Here is a 27050-nt window from a genome sequence, read left to right as displayed (position 1 = left end):
ATGAGAAGAGCATGCTTACAGGGTGGAAATGAAATGATAAAGGTGTCATCTGTGGAGATGTATGATATAATCCAGGAATTTGAGGGGGTGGAATGTAAAAACATGAATTGTGAGATGGATGCTCATGTTGATACAAAGTACAAAACGGTTGCAAAGAAGGTGAAGCCAGTTGCCTTGCCCTTGCCACCAGGAAGCAAGGAGAAGATAGATGAAGCTTCTATGCAGCCAAATCTTAGAGATCCGAAGAAAATTGGGCATAAATTTACTCAAGAAACTCTGAAAGAGCTGAAGATTGGTGAGAGGGATTTTCTGTTGCCAGTTGAAAGGGAATGCTTTGAGGAGATGCTTGTAAAACATGGGAAAGCTTTTGCCTTTCAGCCGCATGAGATAGGATGTGTTGATCCAAGTGTAACAGCACCAATGGTGATCTTTACTGTTCCACATGTGCCCTGGAACCTGCGGCCAATTCCAGTACCAAAGGCTCTCTTGCCAAAGTTGATGGAATTACTAAAGGAAAAGATCAGGATGGGAATCTTGGAGCCTTCATGTGCCCCATATTCCAACAGATGGTTTACTGTACCAAAGAAAAATGGGACATTGCGCTTTATTCAAGACATGCAACCTGTAAACAAAGTCACAATCAGGAATGTGGGAGCAGGTCCAATTGTGGATGAGTTTGCAGAAGCATTTGCAGGGAAAGCTATATACTCTATGGGTGATTTGTATTCGGGATATGATCAGTTCCAGCTGGATATACAAAGCAGGGACTTGACCACAATGAGAACTCCTTTGGGATTAGTAAGGATGTGTACCTTACCACAGGGAGCCACTAACTCAGTGGCACATATGATGAATGGAATGAATAAAGTCTTACGGGACTTCATACCACAAAAAACTATGCCATTTTTGGATGATGTGCCAATAAAGGGCTGTGATGAGAAAGACAAAGATGGGAATTTGGATTCAAAAGGGTGCCGCAAGTTTGTGGCAGATCATATAAAGGATTGTGACATGATTCTATCCAGGCTTGAAGAGGTGAATCTTACTTTATCTGGGCAGAAATCAGTGTTTGGAGTTGGTGAAGTGCTAATAGTGGGACATCTTTGTAGTACTAGTGGACGCCGTCCTTGTCCAGCCAAAATAGATGCAATACAAAGAATGAAAGAGACATGTATTAATGTTACAGAGCTGAGGAGATTTCTTGGAGCATGTGTCTTTTATGTTATTTGGATCCCACATTATGCACATGTAGCAGATCCTCTTTACCAACTTTTGAGGAAAAATCAGAAATTTTTGTGGAGTGCAGTACATATTAAAGCTATGCAGAAGCTAAAAAAATTGCTCCAATCATCACCCATTTTGAGAAAGGCAGATTATGAGTGTGGCAGGCCTGTGATTGTTACAGTTGATACTAGTCCTACTGGGATAGGATGGGCAGTAGGGCAAGATGATGAGGGTGATCATAGGTATGTAATTAGATTTGGAGCAAAGGTATTAAGCTTTCGGCAGCGAAAGTATCCACAGATCAAGAGAGAATTATGGGGGATAGTCACTGCTCTAAAATGTGAAAAAGAATATCTTATTGGGGCATCTGTACTTGTGGAGACTGATTGCTTGCCACTTCTTGGGATGATAGCAAGTTGTACCACTCCAGATATTGCTATGCTTAGGTGGATTGCTTATATCAAGTCACTAAATCCTGAGTTTGAGCATATTGCGGGAAAAGATAATCCAGTTGCAGATATGCTATCACGAGCCAGGTATGAAGATGAGGAAGAGATGATTAGTGACATTGATGATGTGGGTACAAAGTTCTATACTACAGCATATGCAAAGGGGGATCATATTTGCCTATCAAATGCACTTGAGTCTTTTATTGAGGAAATATATGAAGGAGATTGGTTGCTTATTGGTCAATATTTGAGCACTCTAACAAGGCAAGAAAATTGGTCTGACTCAGAATTTAAGAGGATCCGCAGAAAAGCATATGGTTACTTTCTAAAGGATGGATATCTCTGGCAGCATCCTAAACAGAGAAATGCTATGCCACAGAGAGTCATATGTGATAAAGAGACTCAAGGAAAGCTTGTGAAAGAATTCCATGAGAGTCTCTGGGCTGGGCATAGAAGTGTGTGGGCCACCTTTACCAAAATAAAGGAAAAATATTGGTGGAGAGGAATGTACAAGGATATTTCCCAATATGTGGAAACATGCATAGTATGCCAAATGTACTCAAATGTGAGGCATCGTGATGGCTTGCAACCAACCTACCCACCTGCCATGCACTACAAATGGGTAGTGGATCTAGTTACAATGCCTTTGGGAATTTGGCAGATGCGGTATATAGCACTTGCAAGAGAAGATTTGACAAATCAGGTAGAAGGGCGTGCTCTTAGAACAAAGAGTACGGAAACAGTATGCAAATTTCTCTTGGAAGATGTGATCTGCCGATATGGTTGTGTTGGGAAAATAACAGCTGATAGAGGTGAGCTAGATGTTGGAGAAGCGAAGGAATTCTTCTCTAGAATTGGTATCAAACTGTCTCTAACATGTGCTTACAATCCTGAGGGCAATGGGAAAAGTGAACGAGGACATCCTCCAATCATTAAAGCTTTGGCTAAGACATGCAGAGAAAGGATGAGAGAGTGGCCAAAGCTGCTACCATATGCCTTGTGGGCTGACCGTACAACTCATAGCTCAGTGACAGGATACATGCCTGCAGAATTAATGTATGGTCAGAAGCCAGTGATGCCAGTTGAAGAAGTAATTCTAACTTGGAATGTATTGCCCTGGGTGGAAGGATTGAGCAGAGATGACCTCCTTGCATTGCGAATAAGACAGTTGGAGAGGAGGCCTGAAGATGTAGAGCTTGCTAAAGCTCGCCTGAAAGATGCAAGGTTGAAAAATAAAGAAATATTTGATAGTAGACACAGACTCCGGCCAAAACCTATTGAAGAAGGTGATTGGGTTCTAATGTATGATAGTAGCCTTGACAACCAATTCACTGTTCAAAGAAAATTTGCAAAAAGATGGTTTGGCCCTTACATTGTCAGGCATGTGCATGGAAATGCCACGTATACTCTGTGTGAGCTTGATGGAACAGAAGTAAAGAATCTTGTGGCTGGCAAAAGAATCAAGATATTTAAAAGAAGGCATGATGGTGATCCTTTTGATTCACAAGAGATTCAGGATGAGAGGCTTGACAGTGGTAGTATGGATATGGTTGAAGAGGAAGAGGATGATTTTCTTGACAATGCAGAAGATGAAAACGACATCCAGCTATATGTAGATCTTGATGATGATTTGGCACATACCAGAGGATGTGCAGGTTTAGAGGGGGTGGATGTCGTGCCATGGCACGTCTATGATGTGAAACCGTGCATGTGAGTTCATCAAATACACATCCAGATGCGTGGGGTTAAGTGCCATGACGAATCATTATATGATGCCTGAGTATATATGTTCATATTGTAGATAAGGTTCAATAAGATGAGCTGAGGCTGAGCCAGGTTTTGAAGCCTTGACAGTGTGGTGTGAATTGTGGAGGATTTTTTTTTATGCTTATGGAGAATTTTGGAGCTAGCAGATATCTTGTGCCTTGATAGGACTGGATTTTGCTTGTGACATTAGCACTGAGACAGAGAACTTAATGGTGCATATTGGTCGGGATCTTGATCGTATGCTTTAAATGGCAAAATCATATGCACAATAAGGATGCTAAATGGAGCTAAGGCGTGAGAAAAACCTTTAGAAAGGTTATGGTGTTAAGGTGAAAAGGAGTTTGATTATATATATATATATATATATATGGTCAACACTCCATAACAAAGGAAAAAAGGGAAATAATAGGTGCATTGAGGACTTTAACCTTAATGCTAAGGTTATGCTTTGTAACCTTAGTGCTAAGGTTAACAAAGCACATTTGGGGATTTTCTAGAAAACGCGCAGCTTTTTTTTTAATGGCATGTATAGCTGGCAGAAGGTGGTGGGGGGGGGGCGCCGAGTTCGCCGCGGGAAAGAGAGAAAACGACCGGAGACTCACGGCGAAAACCAGAGGAAAAGGGATTTTCTGCAGAGTGAAGAGAACAGCGTCGTTGGTGGCGACCAGAGAATTTCATGGGAAGAGCATATCTTCTGTGTATTGCTTTTAGGTGCTAGAAATGAAGGGAAAGTTGAGTGCTATTTGATGATGTACTTTTTGGAAAATTCAAAGCCCACAGTCAGCGCAGAGGACTCTGTTCGCCATTTCTTTCTCCATCGCGAATCGGCGCTGAAACGGCCATTATGGATTAATAAAAACAAAAAAATCGACGTGTTCACCCTTCGCTTCATTCAGATAAGCTTAATTTAAAATTTACCTTGTTACTTTAGAAAAAGGGCATGGCAAATAAGCCCTTAAAAGATTTGGAATATATGGGCAAAAGTTGATGAACAAGATATAATTTTGGTAGAACTGGAGTTTTGTAAAATCACGGAAGATGGCCTTGTTTCTTCTTGACTGAGTTTTGGAAATTATGTACATGAAATAGCTATGCCGTATTCTATCTTTTTCTTGTGAAATGTTAGAATATTAAGGCAGGTTTTCAGGTGAAAAAGAGCATCATGATTTAATGGTTTTGAGGGCACTGGATGTAATGGATGTAGCTGGCCACATGTATATTGGAAAAATTAGAAAGCTTTGTTATGCCCACATGTGAATGGTTCAAAGGATTTCATGCAATTCTGTGCAATCATCTGGATGAATTCAAGGATGTATTGAGGGAAGTGGACACATGTATTTGTCATTGGAAATAATGATGTTCAATACTCCTTGGGAAATCTTGTACGTGAAATTCCTTGTTGGATTTGACATTCACTCTCACAGCTAGAAGTTTCGTACTTTCTTGGCTGTACCGCACACTTCACGACAACGTGTATGTACACACATACATACATATACATTATTGTATGTATATACATATACATATGTATTTTTAATTTAATTTAATTTATATTTTATTAAAATCTACTTTTATTCTCTATCTCTCCCCATCTCACTCTCTCTCTCTCTCTCTCACACACACACACACACACACACATAGATGTTTACACACCTACACATGCACTAATGCAAACGCACCCTCTCTCCTCCCACATACACTCTCTCACATCATTTAGAAATTCTCTGTCTTTGTCTCTCTCTCTCTCTCTCTCTCTCTCTCTCTCTCTCTCTCTCTCTCTCTCTCTCTCTCTCTCACACACACACACACACACACACACACACACACACCCTCTCTCTTCTCACGCTCTCTCTCTCTCTCTCTCTCTCTCTCTCTCTCTCTCTCTCTCTCTCTCTCTCTCTCTCTCTCTCTCTCTCTCTCACACACACACACACACACACACACACACGAGGATGAGTGCAATTCGAGTGACCGAAACCGAGCAAAAAACATCTCCAAGCAAAAGCAAAAAATCCAGTTAATCAGATTTTTCAATGATAATTTAAAATATACATTTTTGTGTTAAAATCAAGAAGCTAGTGGAGCACAACTTGCTCAGTAAGCAAGCATAAAAAAATATCCTCTTTTTTGCTTCATTGTCACCCTTGACATATGTAAGCTACAAGTATATCATAGGCATAAGACAGAGATGCAAAGCAAGTTACCAATGGAAACTACACCATCAAATAAACAAACCTAGATCTAACACTACAATAGAACTCTCATTTGTCTTCATATTTCTCCCAAGTTCCCACACAAGCAATTTTTTACAGCTCCAAAGTAGCTAGAAAGTCATTGCCAAAATAAAAAATTTACTTTCACAAAACAAGGCTCATTTGTCCATAATACATTCTTCATATAAGTAGTCTATGATATTTTCAAATGACCAAACAACAATCAAACTGCCCAAAACCAAAACTTACTTCCATCCAACATGACAAAATAAGACTCATTTGTTTTAATTATCCTTTTCTACAGGGGATTATGATGTCCCATCCAGCATCACGACATATTGTCAAGGCGTAGTGTGAGACGTGCATCCTAACAGGGCATGGAATAGTTCCACCTTAGACAAAGTAGCTTAATGTATGAAGGTGCATCCAAGTTGAGCAATTATAGGAACACAAAGTAAATGTGTTTACAAGGCACATAAGTAAGGTGTTTACTCTCCTGCTTTTGAAAAAGTCCTCACAAGTGCAACAAGGGAGCTCCAAAATTGTGACTGAATAGTTCACACCCTTGGCGCGTGATCCAATTGTGCTTACATAAAATAAGTGTGATTCATTGCATAAGATGATTGTTTCCCAAACCACTTTAGTTGAGAGATTTTTTCCCTTTTCTATTTTTCATTGAACTCTTTAGTTAACTTCTCTCTCCATCGAGCTACTTCACCGTCTCTATATTTAGGACACGCACTTGCAAACTGACTTTGGAGTGGTGCGGTGATCTCTCTGATTATTGGAGGTTAGGTTTCTCTTTCCAAAACAAAACCATTTGCACAAAGATCTCCAATCTCAACTTTGGTGAGACTTGTCCCCGTGTGGCAACTGACCACACGTCGGGAGCGGGACCCGATGGCCCTAGGACCTGGGACATATCCAGAGCCCATGAGTGTGTATTGGTGGAGTTGCATAACCATATAAAACTCTTCACTATACTACCGGGGTAACGACGACGACCCCAAAAACCAGGTGCAGGGACACCCTCATGTGCTGATTTCCCCACAGGTCAATTTCCCACACCTCATCTTGCTCTCTAGTAATAACACTGACCATGCTATGCGGTTCCATTCTCCGAGTAGCCCATAAGGTCTGGTTGACATCTATCTCCACAATATCCATACTGAATTGTCTTTCTTGCACACGTGGCCTCACTTTGCTGATTCGATATTACGATCACGTACTCCAGCCTGTAATTATCATTCTCAAGAACAACATCGGGAGTATTCAACACAGGGCGCTTACGTCGTGCACTACATTGTTCCCTATGAACACATTGTATCTCAAGAGAGTTTATGCATGCCTCTTCCGTTGTTGAATTAACCTAATCAGCAAGCTTTTTACCAGAGGTTGCGGCAATCTCCCCATTGTAGAACTTGTCCCATATGCCCTCTAGTTACAGACCAGTTCCCAAGTGCTTTTTTGTAAAAGGAATGCATTGTAGTTTGAGCTTTGCAAAACTTCCAAGGACAAGTCTGCACCAATAGCTTTATACAAGGAAATGTGATTTTTAAATCCCACACTTGTTCTCTAAAGTGTTTTGCCTCAGCCAAATTTGTTATTGGCCACCATGACCCCCAATGGAAGTCCCTAACATCCCACCATGCTAGCCAAGTTTCCAAGCAAGGAATCTCTCCCTTCACGGCATGGTTATTTCTCCAAAAATTTTCCAACTCTTGCTTGCACTATTCAGCTGCCATAAGTATAGAGGCTTCTTTCCATTTTCTACACAAAGTCTTGTGGTCCTCTTGAGAGGATGCACATATACATTTCTTTGTGTGAGTGAGCATGCTCTGTTCCCACTGGAAAACATAAGATCTCTCCCTACCCTTCATGACCTTTTTTAGCACCACCATTGTACACATATCACACAAGTAACCAATTAGCACTAGCCTCATCAGCCATGATTCCTCGAAACTCTGGACTTCCAAATCCATGCTTCTCACCATAGCATTCAACATTTTCCAGAAATCAATCTAGGCATATCTATCCTCCACCTTTAACTCACATGTGACTATTGTCAACAACTCACGAATGAAAGGGTCATACACATGGGCACCCATTGTAGACCAGCCTTGAACTCAATGCACATGGTCAAAGTGAATCCACGTCTCTTGCAGATTGCTACCCATTGTAGACCAGCCTTGAACACGATGCACATAGTCAAAGTGAATCCACATCTCTTGTAGATTGCCACCATGGTCAGTGTTATTACTAGAGAGCAAGATGAGGTGTGGGAAATTGACCTAAGTGGATAGCACATCTTCTGGTAGGGAAATGGTCACTAGGTATATAGTAGTAGATAATAGCTAGACAAGTCCTTATACACTTTAGCATTTGACCATAATGTCCACAAGTGAGACTTCTATGTTCAGAACCAACAATTCCTATTGAGCACATTCTTTTAAGTCTTCCTTTTCGTTGTGTCAAGCTAACACTCATCATTCTTGCTAAGTATGGGAAATCAAGATTTAAGCATCACAATTGACCACCACACTTGCTAAGCCTTAAAGAGAATGCAGGGGAGAGGGAGAGCTTGAGTTCCTTGCAAGCAAACACACACACAGGAGAGTGCAAGACACAAGAGATAAATGGATGGCTGAATTTTCTTCTATCTTCTTCTCTTCTCTACTACCATAACTAAAAGATAAGAGTATATACATAAAGGGAAAGTACTCTCATATGATAACATACAATGGTCGGTCTACATTGTGAATCTAAATATATGAGCTGGCACTATAACTATGCCATAACTCTAGTACTCCAAAGTGGTTGTCACACGGTTTGTCATCCATTGGCAGCATATCAACCATAATCTCACCAACCATGCCAGTGGTTTCTATTACATAGTATGTCATCCACTGGTAGCATATCAACCATAATCTCACCAACCATGCCAATGGCATGTGCGAAAGCTATCACCCAGGTGGGTCATCAATGTCCGCCCCAGCACTAGTTGAGCTCGATATTATCTCAACACTCCCCCTCGAGCTCAACTCTACACATTGCACTCCAAGTAAGCTCCTAAACCTATGGAGCTTCTCTGTGCCCAATGCCTTTGTGAAGATGTCAACCACCTGATCTTATGTGCTGACATATACCAAATCTACATCACCTGCTAGAACCTTATACCTTACAAAGTGATAATGCACCTCAATGTGCTTCATTCTAGCATGGTATATTGGGTTACTTGCCAATTGTATGCTGCTCATGTTAGTACAATAAATAATAAATGCCCTATCCATGGGCTCACCCATATCACCAAGTAGTTTCTGAAACCAAGTTGCCATAGCAGCGCCCCTGTACTCTGCCCCTATACTCAATAAGGGAACTATTGGCTGCTTCTTACTGCTCCAACTCACAACAACACTCCCCAATGAGAACATAAAACCACTGGTAGATCTCCTGTTTGCAACACTACTAACCCAATCAACATCTGTGTACCCATGTAGCTGTATCTCTATACCAGCCTCATAGAAAAGTCCATAATCAATTGTGGACTTTATGTACCTGAGAATCCATTTAGCCGCATCCAAGTGTGGCTTCCTAGGGGCCTGTATAAATTGACTCACAATTCCAACATCATAGCTCAAGTCTGGCCTAATAATGATCATGTATATTAAGCTACCCACTATGCGCCTCTACGTAGTGGGGTCCTCCAAAAGCTCACATGTATTTGCGGAAAGCTTTGCATTCTATTCCAATGGCACTGAAATAGGCTTATAGCTTGTCATACCATACTTAAAAAGCATGTCTAAGCCACATTGCCTCTGTAGTAATAACAAAATGCCATGAGATGATCTCACCACCTCTATGCCCAAGAAATATCGCAACTCACCCAAATCCTTCATCTCAAACTTATGCTTCAAAAGCCTCCTGACATCATGTATGTCACCATCATTATCACCTGTGATAATCAAGTCATCCACATAGATTAACAACATGATCCCTCTATATGTCTTTTTCACATAAAGTGAAAAATCTACATTGGATATCTAAAATCCAATGGTAACAAGATACTCCCTGATCTTGTTTGACCATGCTCTGGGTGCCTGCTTCAAGCTATACAAGGCTTTGTGTAACCTACACACAAAATTTGGGTGCGTATCACTCTCATAACCTAATGGTTGCATCATGTATACTTCATCTTGTTGCAAATCACCATGGAAGAAGGCATTCTTTACATCCATCTGATGTAAAGACCAACCCTTTGCTGCAACCATAGCAATGACAGCTCTCATGGTTGCCATTCTTACAACCAAGCAAAATGTCTCCTCATAGTCAATGCCATAATCCTATGCATAGACCTTGTCAACCAATCTTGCCTTATACCTTCTCATTGAACCATCAACATTATGCTTGACTTTATACACCCACTTACATCCAATTACCTTCTTTTCCTTACATAAAGGCACTAACTCCCATGTTACATTTGCATCCAATGCTGCCATCTCCTCATTCATGGCATCTTCCCATTTCTTATTTCCAAGTGCCTACTCAAAACAAGTGGGCTACTCCAACTCTTGTATTGCTTTAACCATGTAAGCATAATGATGGGTTGTATATCCATCATCTCTCATATCTTAACCTGTCAACACGGTACCTAACCCTCATAGACCTGCACACACCTGGATCACTATGAGGTGTCCTCAAAATAACCCTGGTTCTCCTTACACCAGGAGTAACCACAAATGAAATGCCAAGCTCCTTATCAAGGCTCTCTTCAAAGCCACTAGAATCACTATCCACATACGAGTGACCTGTTGACAGATCAAGCACAAAAGGTTAATCTACCTTTTCCTTCCCTTTGCATGATACATGTATACGTACATCTGTCCTCAACTTGCCTGACCATGGACTAACATTGGATCCACTGCTAGAGGACTCTCCAGGTCCACTTAGTACCTGTGATTGTTGCTGCTCTACATGTAGTTCATCAACATTAGCACTTATTACATCTACATCTTATGTTACCTTCACCACTGGTTGCATACCATCTACTCATCTCGTCAAAGACAACATCTCTACTTACTCACATCTCATGAGTGGTAGGGTTATAACATCTATAACCTTTCTGCTCCATAGCATAACCAATAAAGATGCATTTTTATGCCTTTGGACCCAGCTTTGTTCCTACTTCATCAAAAACATGCACATATGCAATACACCTAAACACTTTCAAGTGAGACACATCTGGTCTTATGCCTGTAAACTTCTATTCAAGCATCATACCATGAACATCTGCAGTGGGTGTCCTATTCATAATGTACACAACAGTTACTGTTGCTTTTGCCCAAAAATATTGTGGTATATTCTTTTCAGTCATCAAGGCACATGTCACTTCTGCAATGTGCCTATTTTTTCTTTCAGAAACACCATTTTGTTGTGGACTGTACCTATATGTAAACTGTCTCTTGATTCCCTGCTTTCTCAAGAAATCATTAAACTCATTGGAGAAATATTATCCCATACCATTTAATCTCAGGCATTTTATTTGCATGTCTTTGTCCTTCTCGACCAATGCTTTAAATCTCTGAAAGTAAGTAAACACCTCGCTTTTCTCCTTCATGAAGTAAACCCACACTTTCCTAGTGTGGCCATCAATGAATGTAATATAATGCCTGCAACCTACAATTGTTATAGTCTTGGTTGGTCCCCATACATCTTAATGTATAATATCTAATGGCCTTGCACTAACATGCTTTTCATGTGGGAAAGCATGTTTGGCCTACTTATCAACTTGGCATGCTTCACATACTTTATGCATACCATCAACCTTAAACTTTGGCAAGCCTGCAATAATATTTTGGGCTTGCATAGACTTCAACCTATGTATATTCACATAACCCATGCGCTTATGCCATATGTCAATATCTACAATGACACTTGTTCCATGTGCAAACATGGTTTCCTTTACCTTAGGCACGTTCACATCCAAAGTAAATATCTTGACATTTTTATTACCTTTTGCAACCAGGTGACACTGATTTTTGAAGTCTTCCATAAAACATCCTTAAGGATTAAATCTCACTTGCAGACCCTACTCAACCAATTGTCCAATAGAAACCAAGTTCTTTGTAATATTTGGATCATGAATTATATCTGCCAACAAATACTTCATTTTTTATCCTGCATAGACAATAACACTTTACCAACATGCGCAATGGGATGTGTCTACATAACCTAGTTTTTCCATTTTTTGCATGTCTCTAAACCACTCACCATGACTGGTCATGGTGGTTAGAGGTGCCAGAATCCATATACCATATATCTTGAGATCATAACACATCTCCTATTTGTGGAACTAAGCATGTGTTGCGCATCACAAAAACAGCTGCTCACTTCTATCATCACCACCATGTTTACTAGATGATGCATAATTGCCTTGCTGCAACTTTCCACTCTTAATGTCATTCTACTTTTTATAGCAGTCCTTTGCCATGTGCCCTGGTATGCCACAATTATAGCACTCCATGCTATTTTCACTTTGATTTCTTTGCCAACCACCTCGGTCTCTTTGGCTCCCCCTACCTCTAGACTGGCCTCTTCCACCTATGTATGATTGTTGCTGCTTTGCGAATCACTAGTTGTCCAGAATTCTAGTTTCCTTATCGGCCACACCTTGGCCTCGACCACAACCTCTTCTGAGTAGAAGGCCTATTTTGGTGTGTTCTTATTTTGTGAAGAAGAGTTGTCACCAAGAGACTTTTCTTCTATGATCAGTATAGACACTAAGTCCCAAAAGTTGGGAACATTCTCCCTGACTGCAATGGAGGTCCTGAATGGCTTGTAAACTATGTTAATTATTGATAGTAAAGATAATGATTCCACTTTACTTCAATACATGGGCTTTAAAAATCCCATAAAGTGTAATAATTTGTATTTCATTTATGCTCATCCATTAATGATCGTATCGAATATTTGATATTTTGGTTTTGATTTTTAGAACAATTAAATCACATCTTTTGTGAAAATGGAAAATATTATTAATACTATAGTAAAGATAATGATTCCACTTTACTTCAATACATGGGCTCATCCATTAATGATCATACCAAATATTTGATATTTTTGTTATGATTTTCAGAACAATTAAATCATATCTCTTGTGAAAATGGAAAATATTATTAATACCTCAGTAAAGATAATGCTTCCACTTTACTTCAATACATGGGCTTTAAAAATCCCATAAAGTGCAATAATTTATATTTCATTTATGCTCTCTCTCTCTCTCTCTCTCTCTCTCTCTCTCTCTCTCTCTCTCTCTCTCTCTCTCTCTCTCTCACACACACACACACACACACACACACACATACATGCACACATACACATACAAACACAAACACACACACACACACACACACACAAATTATCTCTCTCTCACACATGTGCATCCACACACATACATGCATGAGCACTCTCTCTCTCTCTCTCTCTCTCTCTCTCTCTCTCTCTCTCTCTCTCTCTCTCTCACACACACACACACACACACACACACACACACATGCAAATATATATTATCTATAATATTATATTTTATTATATTTAGACACATATACCTATATATACATGTGTATTTATAAAATAAATAAACACACATACACATATAATTTTAATTAATTAAATTTTAATCAATGGGGATCCATGGTGAGGTGTTCTCACTCTTAAATAAATGTATCTTCCATACAATGTCTTTTGTCTTTTCTTTACAATGAGAGAGAGAAAGAGAGAGATACCTACACTTTAAAGTTTTCATCATGAAGCTCACCTTTTAAGACGGAGGCCCCTATTTTTCTCTCAAGAAAATCATTAGGTAGGAAGGGATAGAGAGAAAGAGAGAGATACCTATGCGTTGAAGTTTTCATCATGAAGCTCACCTTTTAAGAGGGAGGCCCCTATTTTTCTCGCAAGAAAATCATTAGGTAAGAAGGGATAGCTATGATGTGAGATAAAAAAATTCAAATTTGAGAATGACACATGTGGTAGGGGGGAGAAATAAAATAAAAAGAGCATTGAAACTAAGCGTGAACCAAGGTTGCATTGAAAGATGTGAGATTTAAATTCAAAATTGCACCCTTTCCAAAATCCTCCTTTCTCGCTTCCCCCTTTTCTCTCCTTCTCCTCACCTTTCTCGTTTTCTCAAACTCTCCCTCTCCTTTGGCCATGTGGATCCTTGGGAACTCGCTTTATCTTGTATAGATGTTGGACACACGCTCCCTACTTCTATGCATTACTTCACTATCGTAGTCTTGGCCCCAAAGGAGCTTAACACCGTGCAACCTTTGTCGTTGTGTAGTGGGTCCCAATTCCCTTCACTTCTCTGGGCCAATAAGCTCACTCTTGAACTCCGTGCAGCATCAAACAATGATGTACAGTGTTGACCTACCCCAAGTGTACACTATAAAAGGTGATTCCATATAATCAACTAGGCATATCCGAGTGGAGAGTCACCATGTGACCGCCGCAAGCTAAGGTGCACTACATGCTTAGGGTGAATGCTAAGGGTGATGTAAGCATGCTTGTAGTTAGAGGTCAATGATCAGCTAGCTGGGACTTTTCCCGATCATTGGTGCAACCCTCAAGGATAGCCGCTATCCTCTTTGTGGTTGTTGCTAAGTCTTTAAACATGTGGGTTAACTAATAACAGGTCCATGCATAAACATTGTCATGTCCCAACCATGAGGTCAAGGGTGCAAAGGAGATACTGTTGTTCGAACTTTTAATGCTTGTACCATTTTTAAGCGGTGGAGAGCTTGGTCAGAGTGAGAGCTTTGTTTACTACTGGTCTTTTATAACAAAGTGTAAAGATCTTCCTTCTCAACCCTATTTTATGTTCATGTATGTGTATTGTGTATGATGTGAGAGTAATCATTGTAGAAGACTTTAAAGATAAGTGTAGGTTAGTTGCAAAAGGCAATAGAGTGGGCAGAATGTTTACATTGAATGTAAATATACCTAAAGTGAGTGCTACAATGTTTGTAAATGGTTTAGGAGTTGTTGCAGATACATATATTTAGCATAAGAGAATTGGGCATGTAAATGTGCAAAGAATGAAGTTCATGCAAACTAAAGAAATTGTGACAGGGCTGCCTAAGTTTAAGGTTGAAGGTATGCAAAAAGTATGCAAAGCATGTCAATTTGGAAAGAAAACAAAGCATGTATTTCCCATGTATTTCTACATGACAGAAATGTGAGCAGGAATGTACTGGAGGTTGTGCATTCATATGTATGGGGTCTTGCAAAGACTATGTCTATGGGTGGCTATACAAGTACTACGTAACATTCATTGATGACCACACGAGGAAAGTGTGGGTGTATTTCATGAAGGAGAAGAATGCAAAGACTATGTCTATGGGTGGCTATACAGGTACTACGTAACATTCATTGATGAGACCACACGAGGAAAGTGTGGATGTATTTCATGAAGGAGAAGAATGAATTGTTCACTTGTTTTCAGAATTTCATAGTTATGGTGGCTGAAAAACAGATAGAAAAGCATGTGAAGTGCCTAAGGTCAGATGGAGGGGGAGAATACTTCTCCAATGAGTTCTTTAAATTCTTGCGAAAGAATGTCATTCAGAGACAATTTAAGCCGTAAACTTGATGACAAAGAGATGGAGATGCATGTGTATGATCAAGAGATGATTGCCATTTTGCATGCAATCAAGAAGTGGCATCACTATCTTTATGGAAGCAAATTCTATGTGCAAAGTGACCATAGGGTTATTCAATTCTTCCTATCTCAATCAAACCTCTCACCTAAGCAAAGAAGATGGCTAGCTGCCCTTCAACAATATGATTGTTTCATCTCAATTCCACACATTTACTCCAAGTCAAATCCTAAACCTACAGAGCTTCTCTATACCCAATACCTTTGTGAAGATGTCAGCCACTTGATCCTCTATGCTGACATATACCAAAATCCACATCATCTACTAGAACCTTCTCCCTCACAAAGTGATAATACACCTCAATGTGCTTATTATGGATTAGTTTACTAGCCAATTTTATGCTACTCAACACGTTATCATAATAAATGACAATGGCTCATCATTATGCCTAAAGTGTAGTTGTTTGGTGCTGTTTATTAAACTATCTCTCGGAAAAATCATATGATGCACCTTTCAAGATAATGAATATTCTCCACCATATCCAACCTTTTAAGTAGCATAAAGCTTGCATAATTTACATGATGAAACCTAACATGCCAAATTGTGGCATGATTTGTTCACACAAGTAGAACAAGCATGCTGATGTACTTGTTGAGAATAAAACCTGTATAATCTCCCCTATAAAGTGCCGGTGTGAAAGCTCGTCAACTTGTATTTTTCAGGTTTGCAGTCCCTTTGTTGGCTACATTTTCTTCTCTAATGGATACATAACACTTGTAGAGGGGGTCTTGTGTGGATTGTGGCTTTGGTGGAACAGCTTGGTACTTGAGGTTTGGTACTTGAGGAGGATACTTGGTTTTGCAGATTTGTGCATTTCTAAGTTGAGCCCGAGTTCAATTATGGCTGCCTCACTGTTCTTCATATGTTTTCTAAGTCTGCCAAGTTGGATGGCTCCAACTATACATTGTGGAAGGTGAAGGTGAAGTCAGCCTTGCATGGAGTGAATCTCTAGGACTGGCTAGTTCCAGCTGCCAATGCCACCTCTCCCACCCTCTCTATAGTTGGTGTGACTCAAGTGCACATGTTGATGCTTAGGAGGCAAATGATCGTCGTGTTTTCTCCTTTCTCATTCTGAATTGTCACAGGATCCTCTTATGTGCGTAGAGCAGATGTGGCACATGAAGTTTGGACGACCCTTGCAGATCTTTATGAGCTTAAGTCTCCAGGTCAGATTTTGGCTTTGGAAAAGTAGCTTATGAATCTTTCGGTCTCTGAATTTCCTTCTTTATCTATTTTCATCTCGAAGATGAAAGATCACCGAGACAAGCTTGTTGTATATGTGGCAAGAATATATCTACTCAGGATATGGCTAGTCGGCTTCTCTCCAAGCTTCTAGAGAGGTTTGATGCTTATTTTCAGTCTCTTTTTTCTTCTCTTTGAACATTTCTCGTTACTTAGGAGGAAGTGCTTCCCTCCATTATGTAGATTGAGTCTCGTTTGAGGAGAGCGGACCGGACCTCTAGTGGTTTTGATAGAGCTTTAGCTCCTGGAGATAAATGGAAGCATCGATAGAAGAAAGGGAAAGGGAGTTCTGACAAGAGCTTCAAGGACAATGACAAAGATAAAGATAAATCTTCTAAAAACAAGGACATGAAGTGTCAGTATTGTGGCAAGAAGGGTCATAATACCTTAGTGCATAGTCTCGAGGTCTTGTAATAGCCATATGGGGAGGGATGCATCACAAGAACTCTCCTTGATATCTCCAAGTCAGAGACACGATAGTAGCGCTCCACCTAACCAATAGGGTCTCCTATTCAATGCAAGAAACAAGAAGAAACGAAGTAATAAAAGGTACTCATTTGTCAAGAGGTTGGGATTGTTACCTCATATAGAGACCATCACAAACAATGCTCTAGAATTCAATACACCAAAGGTGTGTAACATGAATTCACCATAAAATGACAATAACACAAGAACATGAATAAATTATAGAATGCCAAGTATGGCATGTATCCATATGTGTCAATAAATTAGATGTACATTCATCGTCAATAAAGTGATTACATCTCGAGGAGGACTCTCGAGTATCTACATTATAACATCGATCAGCTACCATACTGAAGCCATCGCCTCTGCATACTCTGGTAGTACACTTTACCAACAAAAAGAAATGGGAGAATAAATTTATGTCACACATAACTCAACGGAATATTCAAACAAACAGACAAACAAAAATCCATAAATCCATAATGTAATATAGCAAAATATAGCAATCCAAAACCAACTGGCTTGGGAAAGCTCACTAGTCATAGGGGTTCTCTCCAGCATGTACATCTATATCATCTCCAACATCCCTTGAGGTACCTACATATGCAGCTTCCCTAGACTCCTATGCACAGCATAGGGATCACAAAGGTAGAGATGATATGCTCATCCCTATCAATAACTGCACAAACACGGCCTATACGTAGGCATGCTTGGAAAAGCAATGCTGTCCCACAACCGAGCTCCAGGCATATACCATCTGGTGGAGAAAGAATCTCCATGAAGCATGCTATGAAGGGCACACTACACTCCATCACACCACGCAACTCCTCCCCCATAGGTGATCTAACCCTCACAATCGGATGGCAAGTGATGATAGAGTACAAAATCCTTGAACTTCATGCCCAAAGCCTTAAAGTGAGGCTTGCTCCCCTGGCAAAATGAAGCTACAACCATCCCATGCCTTCGTGAAATGAACATCATAAAGGTACAATACTACAAAGGACACAAGAAGACGTTATAAACATTTTTCAATCATGCAAAATTGACCATGCAAAAAAGTGTCCAATGGACAAGCAATTACCTTAGAGCGTAGTCTCGAGGTCTCGTAATAGCCATATGGGGAGGGATGCATCACAAGAACTATCCTTGATATCTCCATGTCAGAGACACGACAGTAGCGCTCCACCTAACCAATATGGTCTTCTATTCAATGCAAGGAACATGAAGAAACGAAGTAATAAAAGGTACACATTTATAAAGAGGTTGGGATTGTTACCTCCTATAGAGACCATCACAAACAACGCTCTAGAATTCAATACACCAAAGGTGTGTAACATAAATTCACCATAAAATGACAATGACACAAGAACATATCGATTTTTAAAGATGACGTTTTTCGTGACACTACATGTATCCTTATAAGCCAAGTTGAATTCTTACAAAAAAGATGTAGTCAGAATAAAACATAGAATGCCAAGTATGGTATGTATCCATATGTGTCAATAAATCAGATGTACATTCATCGTTGTCATATAAAGTGATTTCATCTCGAGGAGGACTCTTGAGTATCTACATTATAACGTCGATCAGCTACCATACTGAAGCCATCACCTCTGCATACTCTCGCAGTATACTTCACAACAAAACGAAAGGGGAGAATAAATTTATGTCACACATAACTCAACGGAATATTCAAACAAACGGAGAAACAAAAATCCATAAATCCATATTGTAATATAGCAAAATATAGCAATCCAAGACCAACTAGCTTGGGGAAGCTGACTAGTCATAGGGGTTCTCTCTAGCATGTACATCTATAGCATCTCCAACATCCCCTGAGGTACCTACATATGTAGCTTCCCTAGACTCCTATGCAGCATAGGGATCACAAAGGTAGAGATGATATGCTCTTCCCTATCAACAACTGCACAAACACGGCCTATACGTAGGCATGCTTGGAAAAGCGGTGCTGTCCCACAACTGAGCTCCAAGCATATACCAGCAAAGCTGGTGGAGAAAGCTTCTCCATGAAGCATGCTATAAAGGGCACACTACACTCCATCACACCATGCAACTCCTCCCCCATAGGTGATCTAGCCTTCACATCGGATGGCAAGTGATGATAGAGTTCATAATCCTTGAACTTCATGCCCAAAGCCTTAAAGTGAGGCACGCTCCCCTGGTGAAATGAAGCTATAACCATCCCACGCCTCTATGAAATGAACATCATAAAGGTATAATACTACAAAGGACACAAGAAGACGTTATAAACATTTTCCAGTCATGCAAAATTGACCATGCAAAAAAGTGTCCAATGGAGAAGCAATTTCCTTAGTGCGTAGTCTTGAGGTCTCGTAATAGCCATATGGGGAGGGATGAATAACAAGAACTCTCCTTGATATCTCCAAGTCAAAGACACGACAGTAATGCTCCACCTAACCAATAGGGTCTCCTATTCAATGCAAGGAACATGAAGAAATGAAGTAATAAAAGGTACTTATTTTTTTGTAAAGAGGTTAGAATAATTACCTCCTATAGAGACCATCACAAACAACGCTCTAGAATTCAATACACCAAAGGTGTGTAACATAAATTCACCATAAAATGACAATAACACAAGAACATATCGATTTTTAAATACTATGTTTTTTTGCGACACTACATGTATCCTTATAAGCCAAGTTGAATTCTTCCAAAAAAGATGTAGTCAAAATAAAACATAGAATGCCAAGTATGGCATGCATCCATATGTGTCAATAAATCATATGTACATTCATCGTCAATAAAGTGATTGCATCTCGAGGAGGACTCTCGAGTATCTACATCATAACGTTGATCAGTTACCATGCTGAAGCCATCGCCTCTGCGTATTCTGGCAGTACACTTCGACAACAAAAAGAAAGGGGAGAATAAATTTATGTCACACATAACTCAACGGAATATTCAAACAAATGGAGAAAAAAAAATCCATAAATCCATAATGTAATATAGCAAAATATAGCAATCCAAAACTGGCTTGGGGAAGCTCACTAGTCATAGGGTTTCTTTCGAGCATGTACATCTATATCACCTCCAACATCCCTTGAGGTACCTACATATGCAGCTTCCCTAGACTCCTATACAGCATAGGGATAGCAAAGGTAGAGATGATATGCTCATCCCTATCAACAGCAGCTACACAAGCACAGCCTATACGTAGGCATGCTTGGAAAAGCGGTGCTGTCCCACAACCGAGCTCCAAGCATATACCATCTAGTGGAGAAAGCATCTCCATGAAGCATGCTATGAAGGGCACACTACACTCCATCACACCACGCAACTCCTCCCCCATAGTAGGTGATCTAGCCCTCACATCGGCGGATGGCAAGTGATGATAGAGTACAGAATCCTTGAACTTCACGTCCCAAAAAATGCTCTAAAATTCAATACACCAAAGGTGTGTAGCATAAATTCACCATAAAATGACAATAACACAAGAACATATCGATTTTTAAACATTACGTTTTTCACGACACTACATGTGTCCTTATAAGCCAAGTTGAATTCTTACAAAAAAGATGTAGTGAGAATAAATTATAGAATGCCAAGTATGGCATGTATCCATATGTGTCAATAAATCAGATGTACATTCATCATCAAATAAAGTGATTGCATCTCGAGGAGGACTCTCGAGTATCTACATTATAATGTCGATCAGCTACCATACTAAAGCCATCACGTCTGTATACTCTAGCAGTACATTTCGTTAACAAAAAGAAAGGGGAGAATAAATTTATGTCGCATGTAACTCAACGGAATATTCAAACAAACGGAGAAACAAAAATCCATAAATCCATAATGTAATATAGGAAATTATAGCAATCCAAATCCAAGTGGCTTGGGGAAGCTCACTAGTCATAGGGGTTCTCTCCAGCATGTATCATCTCCAACATCCCCTGAGGTACCTACATATGCAGCTTCCCTAGACTCCTATGCAGCATAGGGATGTATATACAGACCTGCCAAAGAGTCAAGCTAAATGCACAAGCCTTGGCATCCCATTCCACCAAGACTACAATCGATTCCGTGAGAATTTGATGTCCCATACCATCAAATTACCACCAAACCAATTGATGTGACATATAAAAAGGCTCTTTCCCCCCTCGAAAGATCACCACAAACTCTCGAGCAGTGGGATGTCGACTGGCAATAAAAAGAAGAGAAAACCATGCTAGTAAGTTTAAGAACAGTTCTCTTCGATCAACTTCTATAAGGGCATTGGGCATTACATCTCAAGACTATACCCCTTTCAGATTTACCTTGATTTCTACAAATCAATCCTAAATCTGTTATTATTATCTAGGCGTATGCTAATCCCTCAGATTAGTACTCCTAGATAAACCATTGAATTGAGTACTACTAGCAGCACTGCTAGCCCCTTTATCCCAAGTAATACACTTCTAGGGATTACTTTTACAAGGCAATTCACGTGACTAAATCAAACTAGTCACTACTCTCTAGGCCCAAGTAGTGACACTATTTTGTTACTACCAACAAGGGCCAGCTTGCCTCTACAGACCAAGGCTCTCTTGTTGCTACAAACAGTAAGCAAATTGTTTGGACACAAGGCATAACCACATCAAGACTACGCTTGTACATGGTCCTTATTTGCCAAAGTTATCACAATCTTCTAGCAACTGTTAAAAGATTGTGAAGGGTTATGAGCACTACGACTCAATTAGGCTGACCTTGATTTCTCGCGATAAGCACTTCGTTTAATTTGGGCACAACTGACGCCATTGCCGGTCCTCTTAGCCCAAGTAAAACACACCGCAGTTTTAGATTTACACTATAGCCAAACTACGTGACTTTGATGGTCAATACTAAGTCTATGTTCAGCTTAAATTTAGTCTCTCTGAACCAAATGTGTGATCACCACATGTGCTACCCTCAATTCACTTCGAACTAGGACCAAGTCACTCCGGACTAGACCTGAGTGGTGACACTACAGAGAAGGTGTGTCTACAGAAGAACACATTTGTTTGTCACTACAAAACAAACACAAATTTGTCCGAACAAAAACTTTGACTCTGCAAGACAACGTTCGCAAAAGTGTAAATTGAAATCTGGCGAGGCTACGCTCCCAGAGTCTTCATAACAAAAATAAAAATGGTCGAGAGGCTATGCCTTGCCGGGATTATCCCTTGCGGCGGGGATTATCTTTCCTCCCCTTCCGAGAGAGTATTCGTTTGAAATTTTCTCATTTTTAATTTCATAAAAATGAATAAGAAAAATATATTAAAGAAATAAATGGTTTTTAACCCTTTTCTTTTTTTTCTTTTTTTTTCTTTTTCTGGCCGGCGTTGTGGCTACTTTGGCCGCCGCGCGGCTGGCTGCCGTGCCGCTAGCATGGCTGGCCTGGCCGGGCCTCAGCAGGGCCGTCAACTCCGCCCGCCCGCCATCCACCCTTTCAACGAGAAGTTCCCCTATACGAGCTCGTGGGCATCGCCCTCTTCGGCGACGGTGCCTCGGGTGTCATTGTGGATGCCCTACCCCAGCTCCACGTCATGGAGAGGCTGCTGTATGAGATCCACTGGGTGGGCGAGGTGCTGGCGCCCGACTCCGAGAAGATCATTGAAGGCATGCTTAAGCTGGAGGGTCTACAGTTCTACCTGAACCGGAGCCTTCAGCGCTTGTGTCGAAACATGTGGGCGCTTTCTGTTGTCGGACGGCACTGGACAACGCGCCCACCTTAAAACACAGTATTTTCTGGCCACTGCCGTGGGGCTGGTGTCGCCCCCCCCACACAGTTCAACGAAACGCTTTTCGTTCCAGAAAAGCTTCAGTGAATTCTTTCGCAGATAAGCTTCGTTACCAAACAAAAAATATATTCGCAGATAAGCTTCAACACAGGAAAAAAAACAAGAAGCTTACCTCCAATTTGCTTGCTGTGTGTGACGGGGGGAGAGAGAGAGAGTTCTTCCCTTCCATTCTTCTTGGCTGCCTCCCTCCACACACTCCATTGTGGAGATAAGGGTGAGAAGATGAATGGTTGAAAACCATCGAGCGGGCTCCGGTCCCCCGCTCACGTGCGGACTCTAACGATCCCATCGAACCATGCTCTGATACCAGTGTTAGATATCCGTAACGCCGCTACTACGAGCGTTACCACAAGAGGGGACGGCCTCTGGCTCACCACCCAGCCATAGAGGAAGAATAAGGATTGCCCCTCATCCCCCAGGCTATATAGTGTGTGGCCTGCCATCCACACTAGCCTAGCCGCCCATGACTCCGCATGGGCGTCCTCTCCCACTGAACCCCGGACATGGCCATGCGGTCTGCCGTCGGTCACAGGCATTACAGCCTACGTGACACTTCTCCATCATTTTGAACATTGACAGTCGGTTGTATTCGCAAGTACTGCCACCTCTCAACGTGGTCCTTGTTTACACATCTCCTCCATTGGCCTTTCATGCACACATGGCAAAAGTAGGACAATGGTTTGCACCATAGCCCGTGCATATCTGATTAATTGTAGCCGTTGACACAGTGGAAGGATCGAGACCCTTTGATTCGCATGCAATCCCACTCTCTATCTCTGTCTACATCACCAAGCTTGATCTCCTAGAATCTACGATTGACTTTCTTCCCTGTCAATGGACATTCTTTCCTGAGGGTTGCATTGAGGAATGCCACCACACTTGAAGCGTTATATAACACCCATCCGTCAGATTTCAGCTGCTCCTGTGTGAGAGCTCTTTTGAGCACCACACCAGCCCCATCGTGCTCGCCCTTCCCATGGCCGGATGCAAAGAAACTGTGCATCATCTCAATACCTGTCATATTGAAGTATCGGGCTACAAAATAGAAAGGGCGCCTTGCTTTGAATTGTGAAGCAGCGCCATCAAACCACACCCAGTGTCGCTTGACACTGCATCCTTGAGCTTTCAGCCACTCATTGTGCAAAAGAAAGCAGTGCTGCACAAACAAAGTGTCGTGGATTTTGTCATCAGAGATGTAGAAGTGGGTTGTCTTCTGAATGGTACCAAGCACATCACGTAGGTACGAAATGTGGACCAAGATTGTCACCTGAGTTGAATACCAATGCATTGACTGAATTTCATTCTATACCTTAATGTAGTAATTCTCTGCAAAATCCACTACCGACACCACTACATCATCTGGAAATTTATCCAAACACTCTTTGAATTGTTTAGCTTGCTATCTATACTTATAATTGTGTTTGATGAAGTTTCCCAATTTGCTTTGAAGCAAGGAAGTGAAAGTCCTTAGGCTGACTTGGCGAACAACAAAATCTTTTCGAGTTTTTGCTTGACCGTTCTCATCCACTTCCTGTGTAGGAACGTCATCAAAAAGCTTGACAGTCATCATAGAGATGTCATCGCTATTTTCATGTGGACACAAGGAGATCTGTTTAATGCCACAATGTTGGCATGTACCCAAAAGACATTGTCTACAGTGATAAGCACAGTCAATGGGTTTTGGGCATGATACAGACTCCCACAGGTCTGTTAAGCTTGGAAATGTGGCATTAGAGGCCGCGCACTGTGCTGTTCCATCATGAGAACTGCAAACAAGGCACCTACAAACTGTATGGCCGGCCATGTAGCCCATATCTTCCTTGGCGCATCTGATTAAGAGCTTCCTTGAAGTAGAAAAGCTGCACATGGTATTCACAGCAACAAGTGTTGCGGTCCTTCAACTTGCGTACGAAGTATGGCTTTAGATGCTCAAAACATCTGAGGGAGATCCTTATGTTAGGATGAGCCACTTGGAACCGCATATAGAAGTCCCTCTATGACAAAGAAGACAAATTTAGACACACTAACAAGCATTATAAATCATTCTGAAGCAACCTATAGCATTGGTAAGCATTATGATACACTTTCAACAATGAGTGTAAAGCTATGACACTCATTGGGTAAAGCTCTTAGACGCACTTAGTAGCACCTTCTGCACCTGGCAGCACTTGTAAATGGTTGTAAAGCACTATAAAGCACTCTCAGGCACCTGCAAGCACTTAGAAGCCTGAGGATCCATTTAGATGAACTTGGAATAACATGGAATTTCTTGGAAGCACTTGGAAGCACTTAGAAGCACTTGGAAACACTAGCAAACACTTACAAGCAAGTAAAGCATGTGGAAGCACTTGGAAGCACTTGGAAGCACTTAGAAGCACTTAGAAGCACTTAGAGGCACATGGAATCACTAGCAAGCACTTAGAAGCACTTGGAAGCACTTAGAACAACTAGCAAGCACTTAGAAGCACTTGGAAGCACTTAGAACAACTAGCAAACACTTGGAACCACTAGCAAGCACTTAGAAGCACTTGGAAGTACTTAGAAGCACATGGAAGCACTTAGAAGCACATGGAAGCACTAGCACTTAGAAGCACTTGCAGCACTTGCAAGCACTTAGAAGCACTTAGCAAGCATTTAGAAGCCCTAGCAAGCACTTGGAAGCAGTTAGAAGCTCCTGTTATCACTTCTGAAGCTCTGTTAAGCCATTACGAGCATAAGCACTTGGAAGCATTTGGAAGAACTCTCAGGCACCTGGCAGCTTTTTGAAGCACTATTAAAGCACTCAGAAGCAACAAAAGGATTTTAGAAGCACGCAGAAACATTTAGATGCACTTGGAAGCACTTACAAGCACTTGGAAGCACTTACAAGCACTTGGAAGCACTTACAAGCACTTGGAAGCAGTTAGAAGCTCCTGTTTTATCACTTCTGAAGCTCTGTTAAGCCATTACAAGCATAAGCACTTGGAAGCATTTGGGCACTTGGCAGCTTTTTGAAGCACTATTAAGCACTCAGAAGCAACAAAAGGCACTTAGAAGCACACAGAAACATTTAGATGCACTTGGAAGCACTTACAAGCACTTTGAAGCAGTTAGAAGCTCCTGTTATCACTTTTGAAGCTTTGTTAAGAAGCACTATAAAGCATGGTTAAGCAATATAGTGCACTGTCGGTCACTCAGAAGTGGTTTGAAAATGCTCAGAAGCACTAAGATGCACTCATGACTTGGAATTTCTTGGAATCACCACCCATGAAGCACTCAGAAGCATCTAAAATCAATTGTAAAGCTTTGTAAAGCACTATAGTGCATGGTTAAGCATTGTAATGCACTGTGAGGCACTTACAAACATTTGGAAGCATGGCAAAGCACTCTAATGCCCTATCATACAAAATTTTAGTACTGTCAAGCACTCTAAACCACTGACATTTAGAAATCAGTATCGTATAGAAGAGCATATCCGGATACACTATCAATCATATGCGAGCAACTGTGTAGCTCTTACAACACACTCTCAACACAGTGATATACCTGAGGCAAATCGAGTAGATGCACTGGATGCAGTACATGCGCACTCTTGCCTATCCTCTTTCGAACAACATCTTTCTTGTTTGGGGAGATGTGAGTTTCCACTGACCAAAACTGAAACATGATTTCCCTGATTTCACTGGTGATGGTGCTTGCCCTATGCAATTGATGGCAGTGACAAGAATTTAAGGGAAGTGACCCTTCCTCCGCTTCATGTTGCAGCTAAAAATTGGCCGCAATGACATTCCTTTGATGAACTCCTAAAGCCTTGGCAACTTCTCTACCACTCATTTGATTGTCAACACCAGATGTGCCATTGAGGCATGCCATGACAATAGCCCACTTTAAAAACAACTCGTTATTTGAATGGGGTGTCTTCACCTCAGATAATGTATGACAAATGTTAGAGAAAATGAGTCTCTCAACTGTCTTTGATGTGTGCTGCAACACTGAGAACGTTGGATGACGAAGGAGCTGTTATAGAATCTTTGTTTGAAGGCCCTCGAAAAGCCCGTTTGTTTGTTTGCACCAGCACTGAGAAACTGCTCTGCAGATTTTCTTTGCCTCTCACTCATCAATGTCACCATCCTCGTGAGAACGTGCCATCCTCTTCTCAATGCTTCTTTGTTCCCTCTTCTTTGCAACCCAATA

Source organism: Cibotium barometz, chromosome 14, assembly GCF_041138505.1.
Source record: "Cibotium barometz isolate CiBa-2024 chromosome 14, ASM4113850v1, whole genome shotgun sequence".
In the NCBI taxonomy this organism is placed as follows: Eukaryota; Viridiplantae; Streptophyta; class Polypodiopsida; order Cyatheales; family Cibotiaceae; genus Cibotium; species Cibotium barometz.
The sequence above is the reverse complement of the archived record's forward strand: the minus strand, read 5'-3'. Positions refer to the sequence as shown.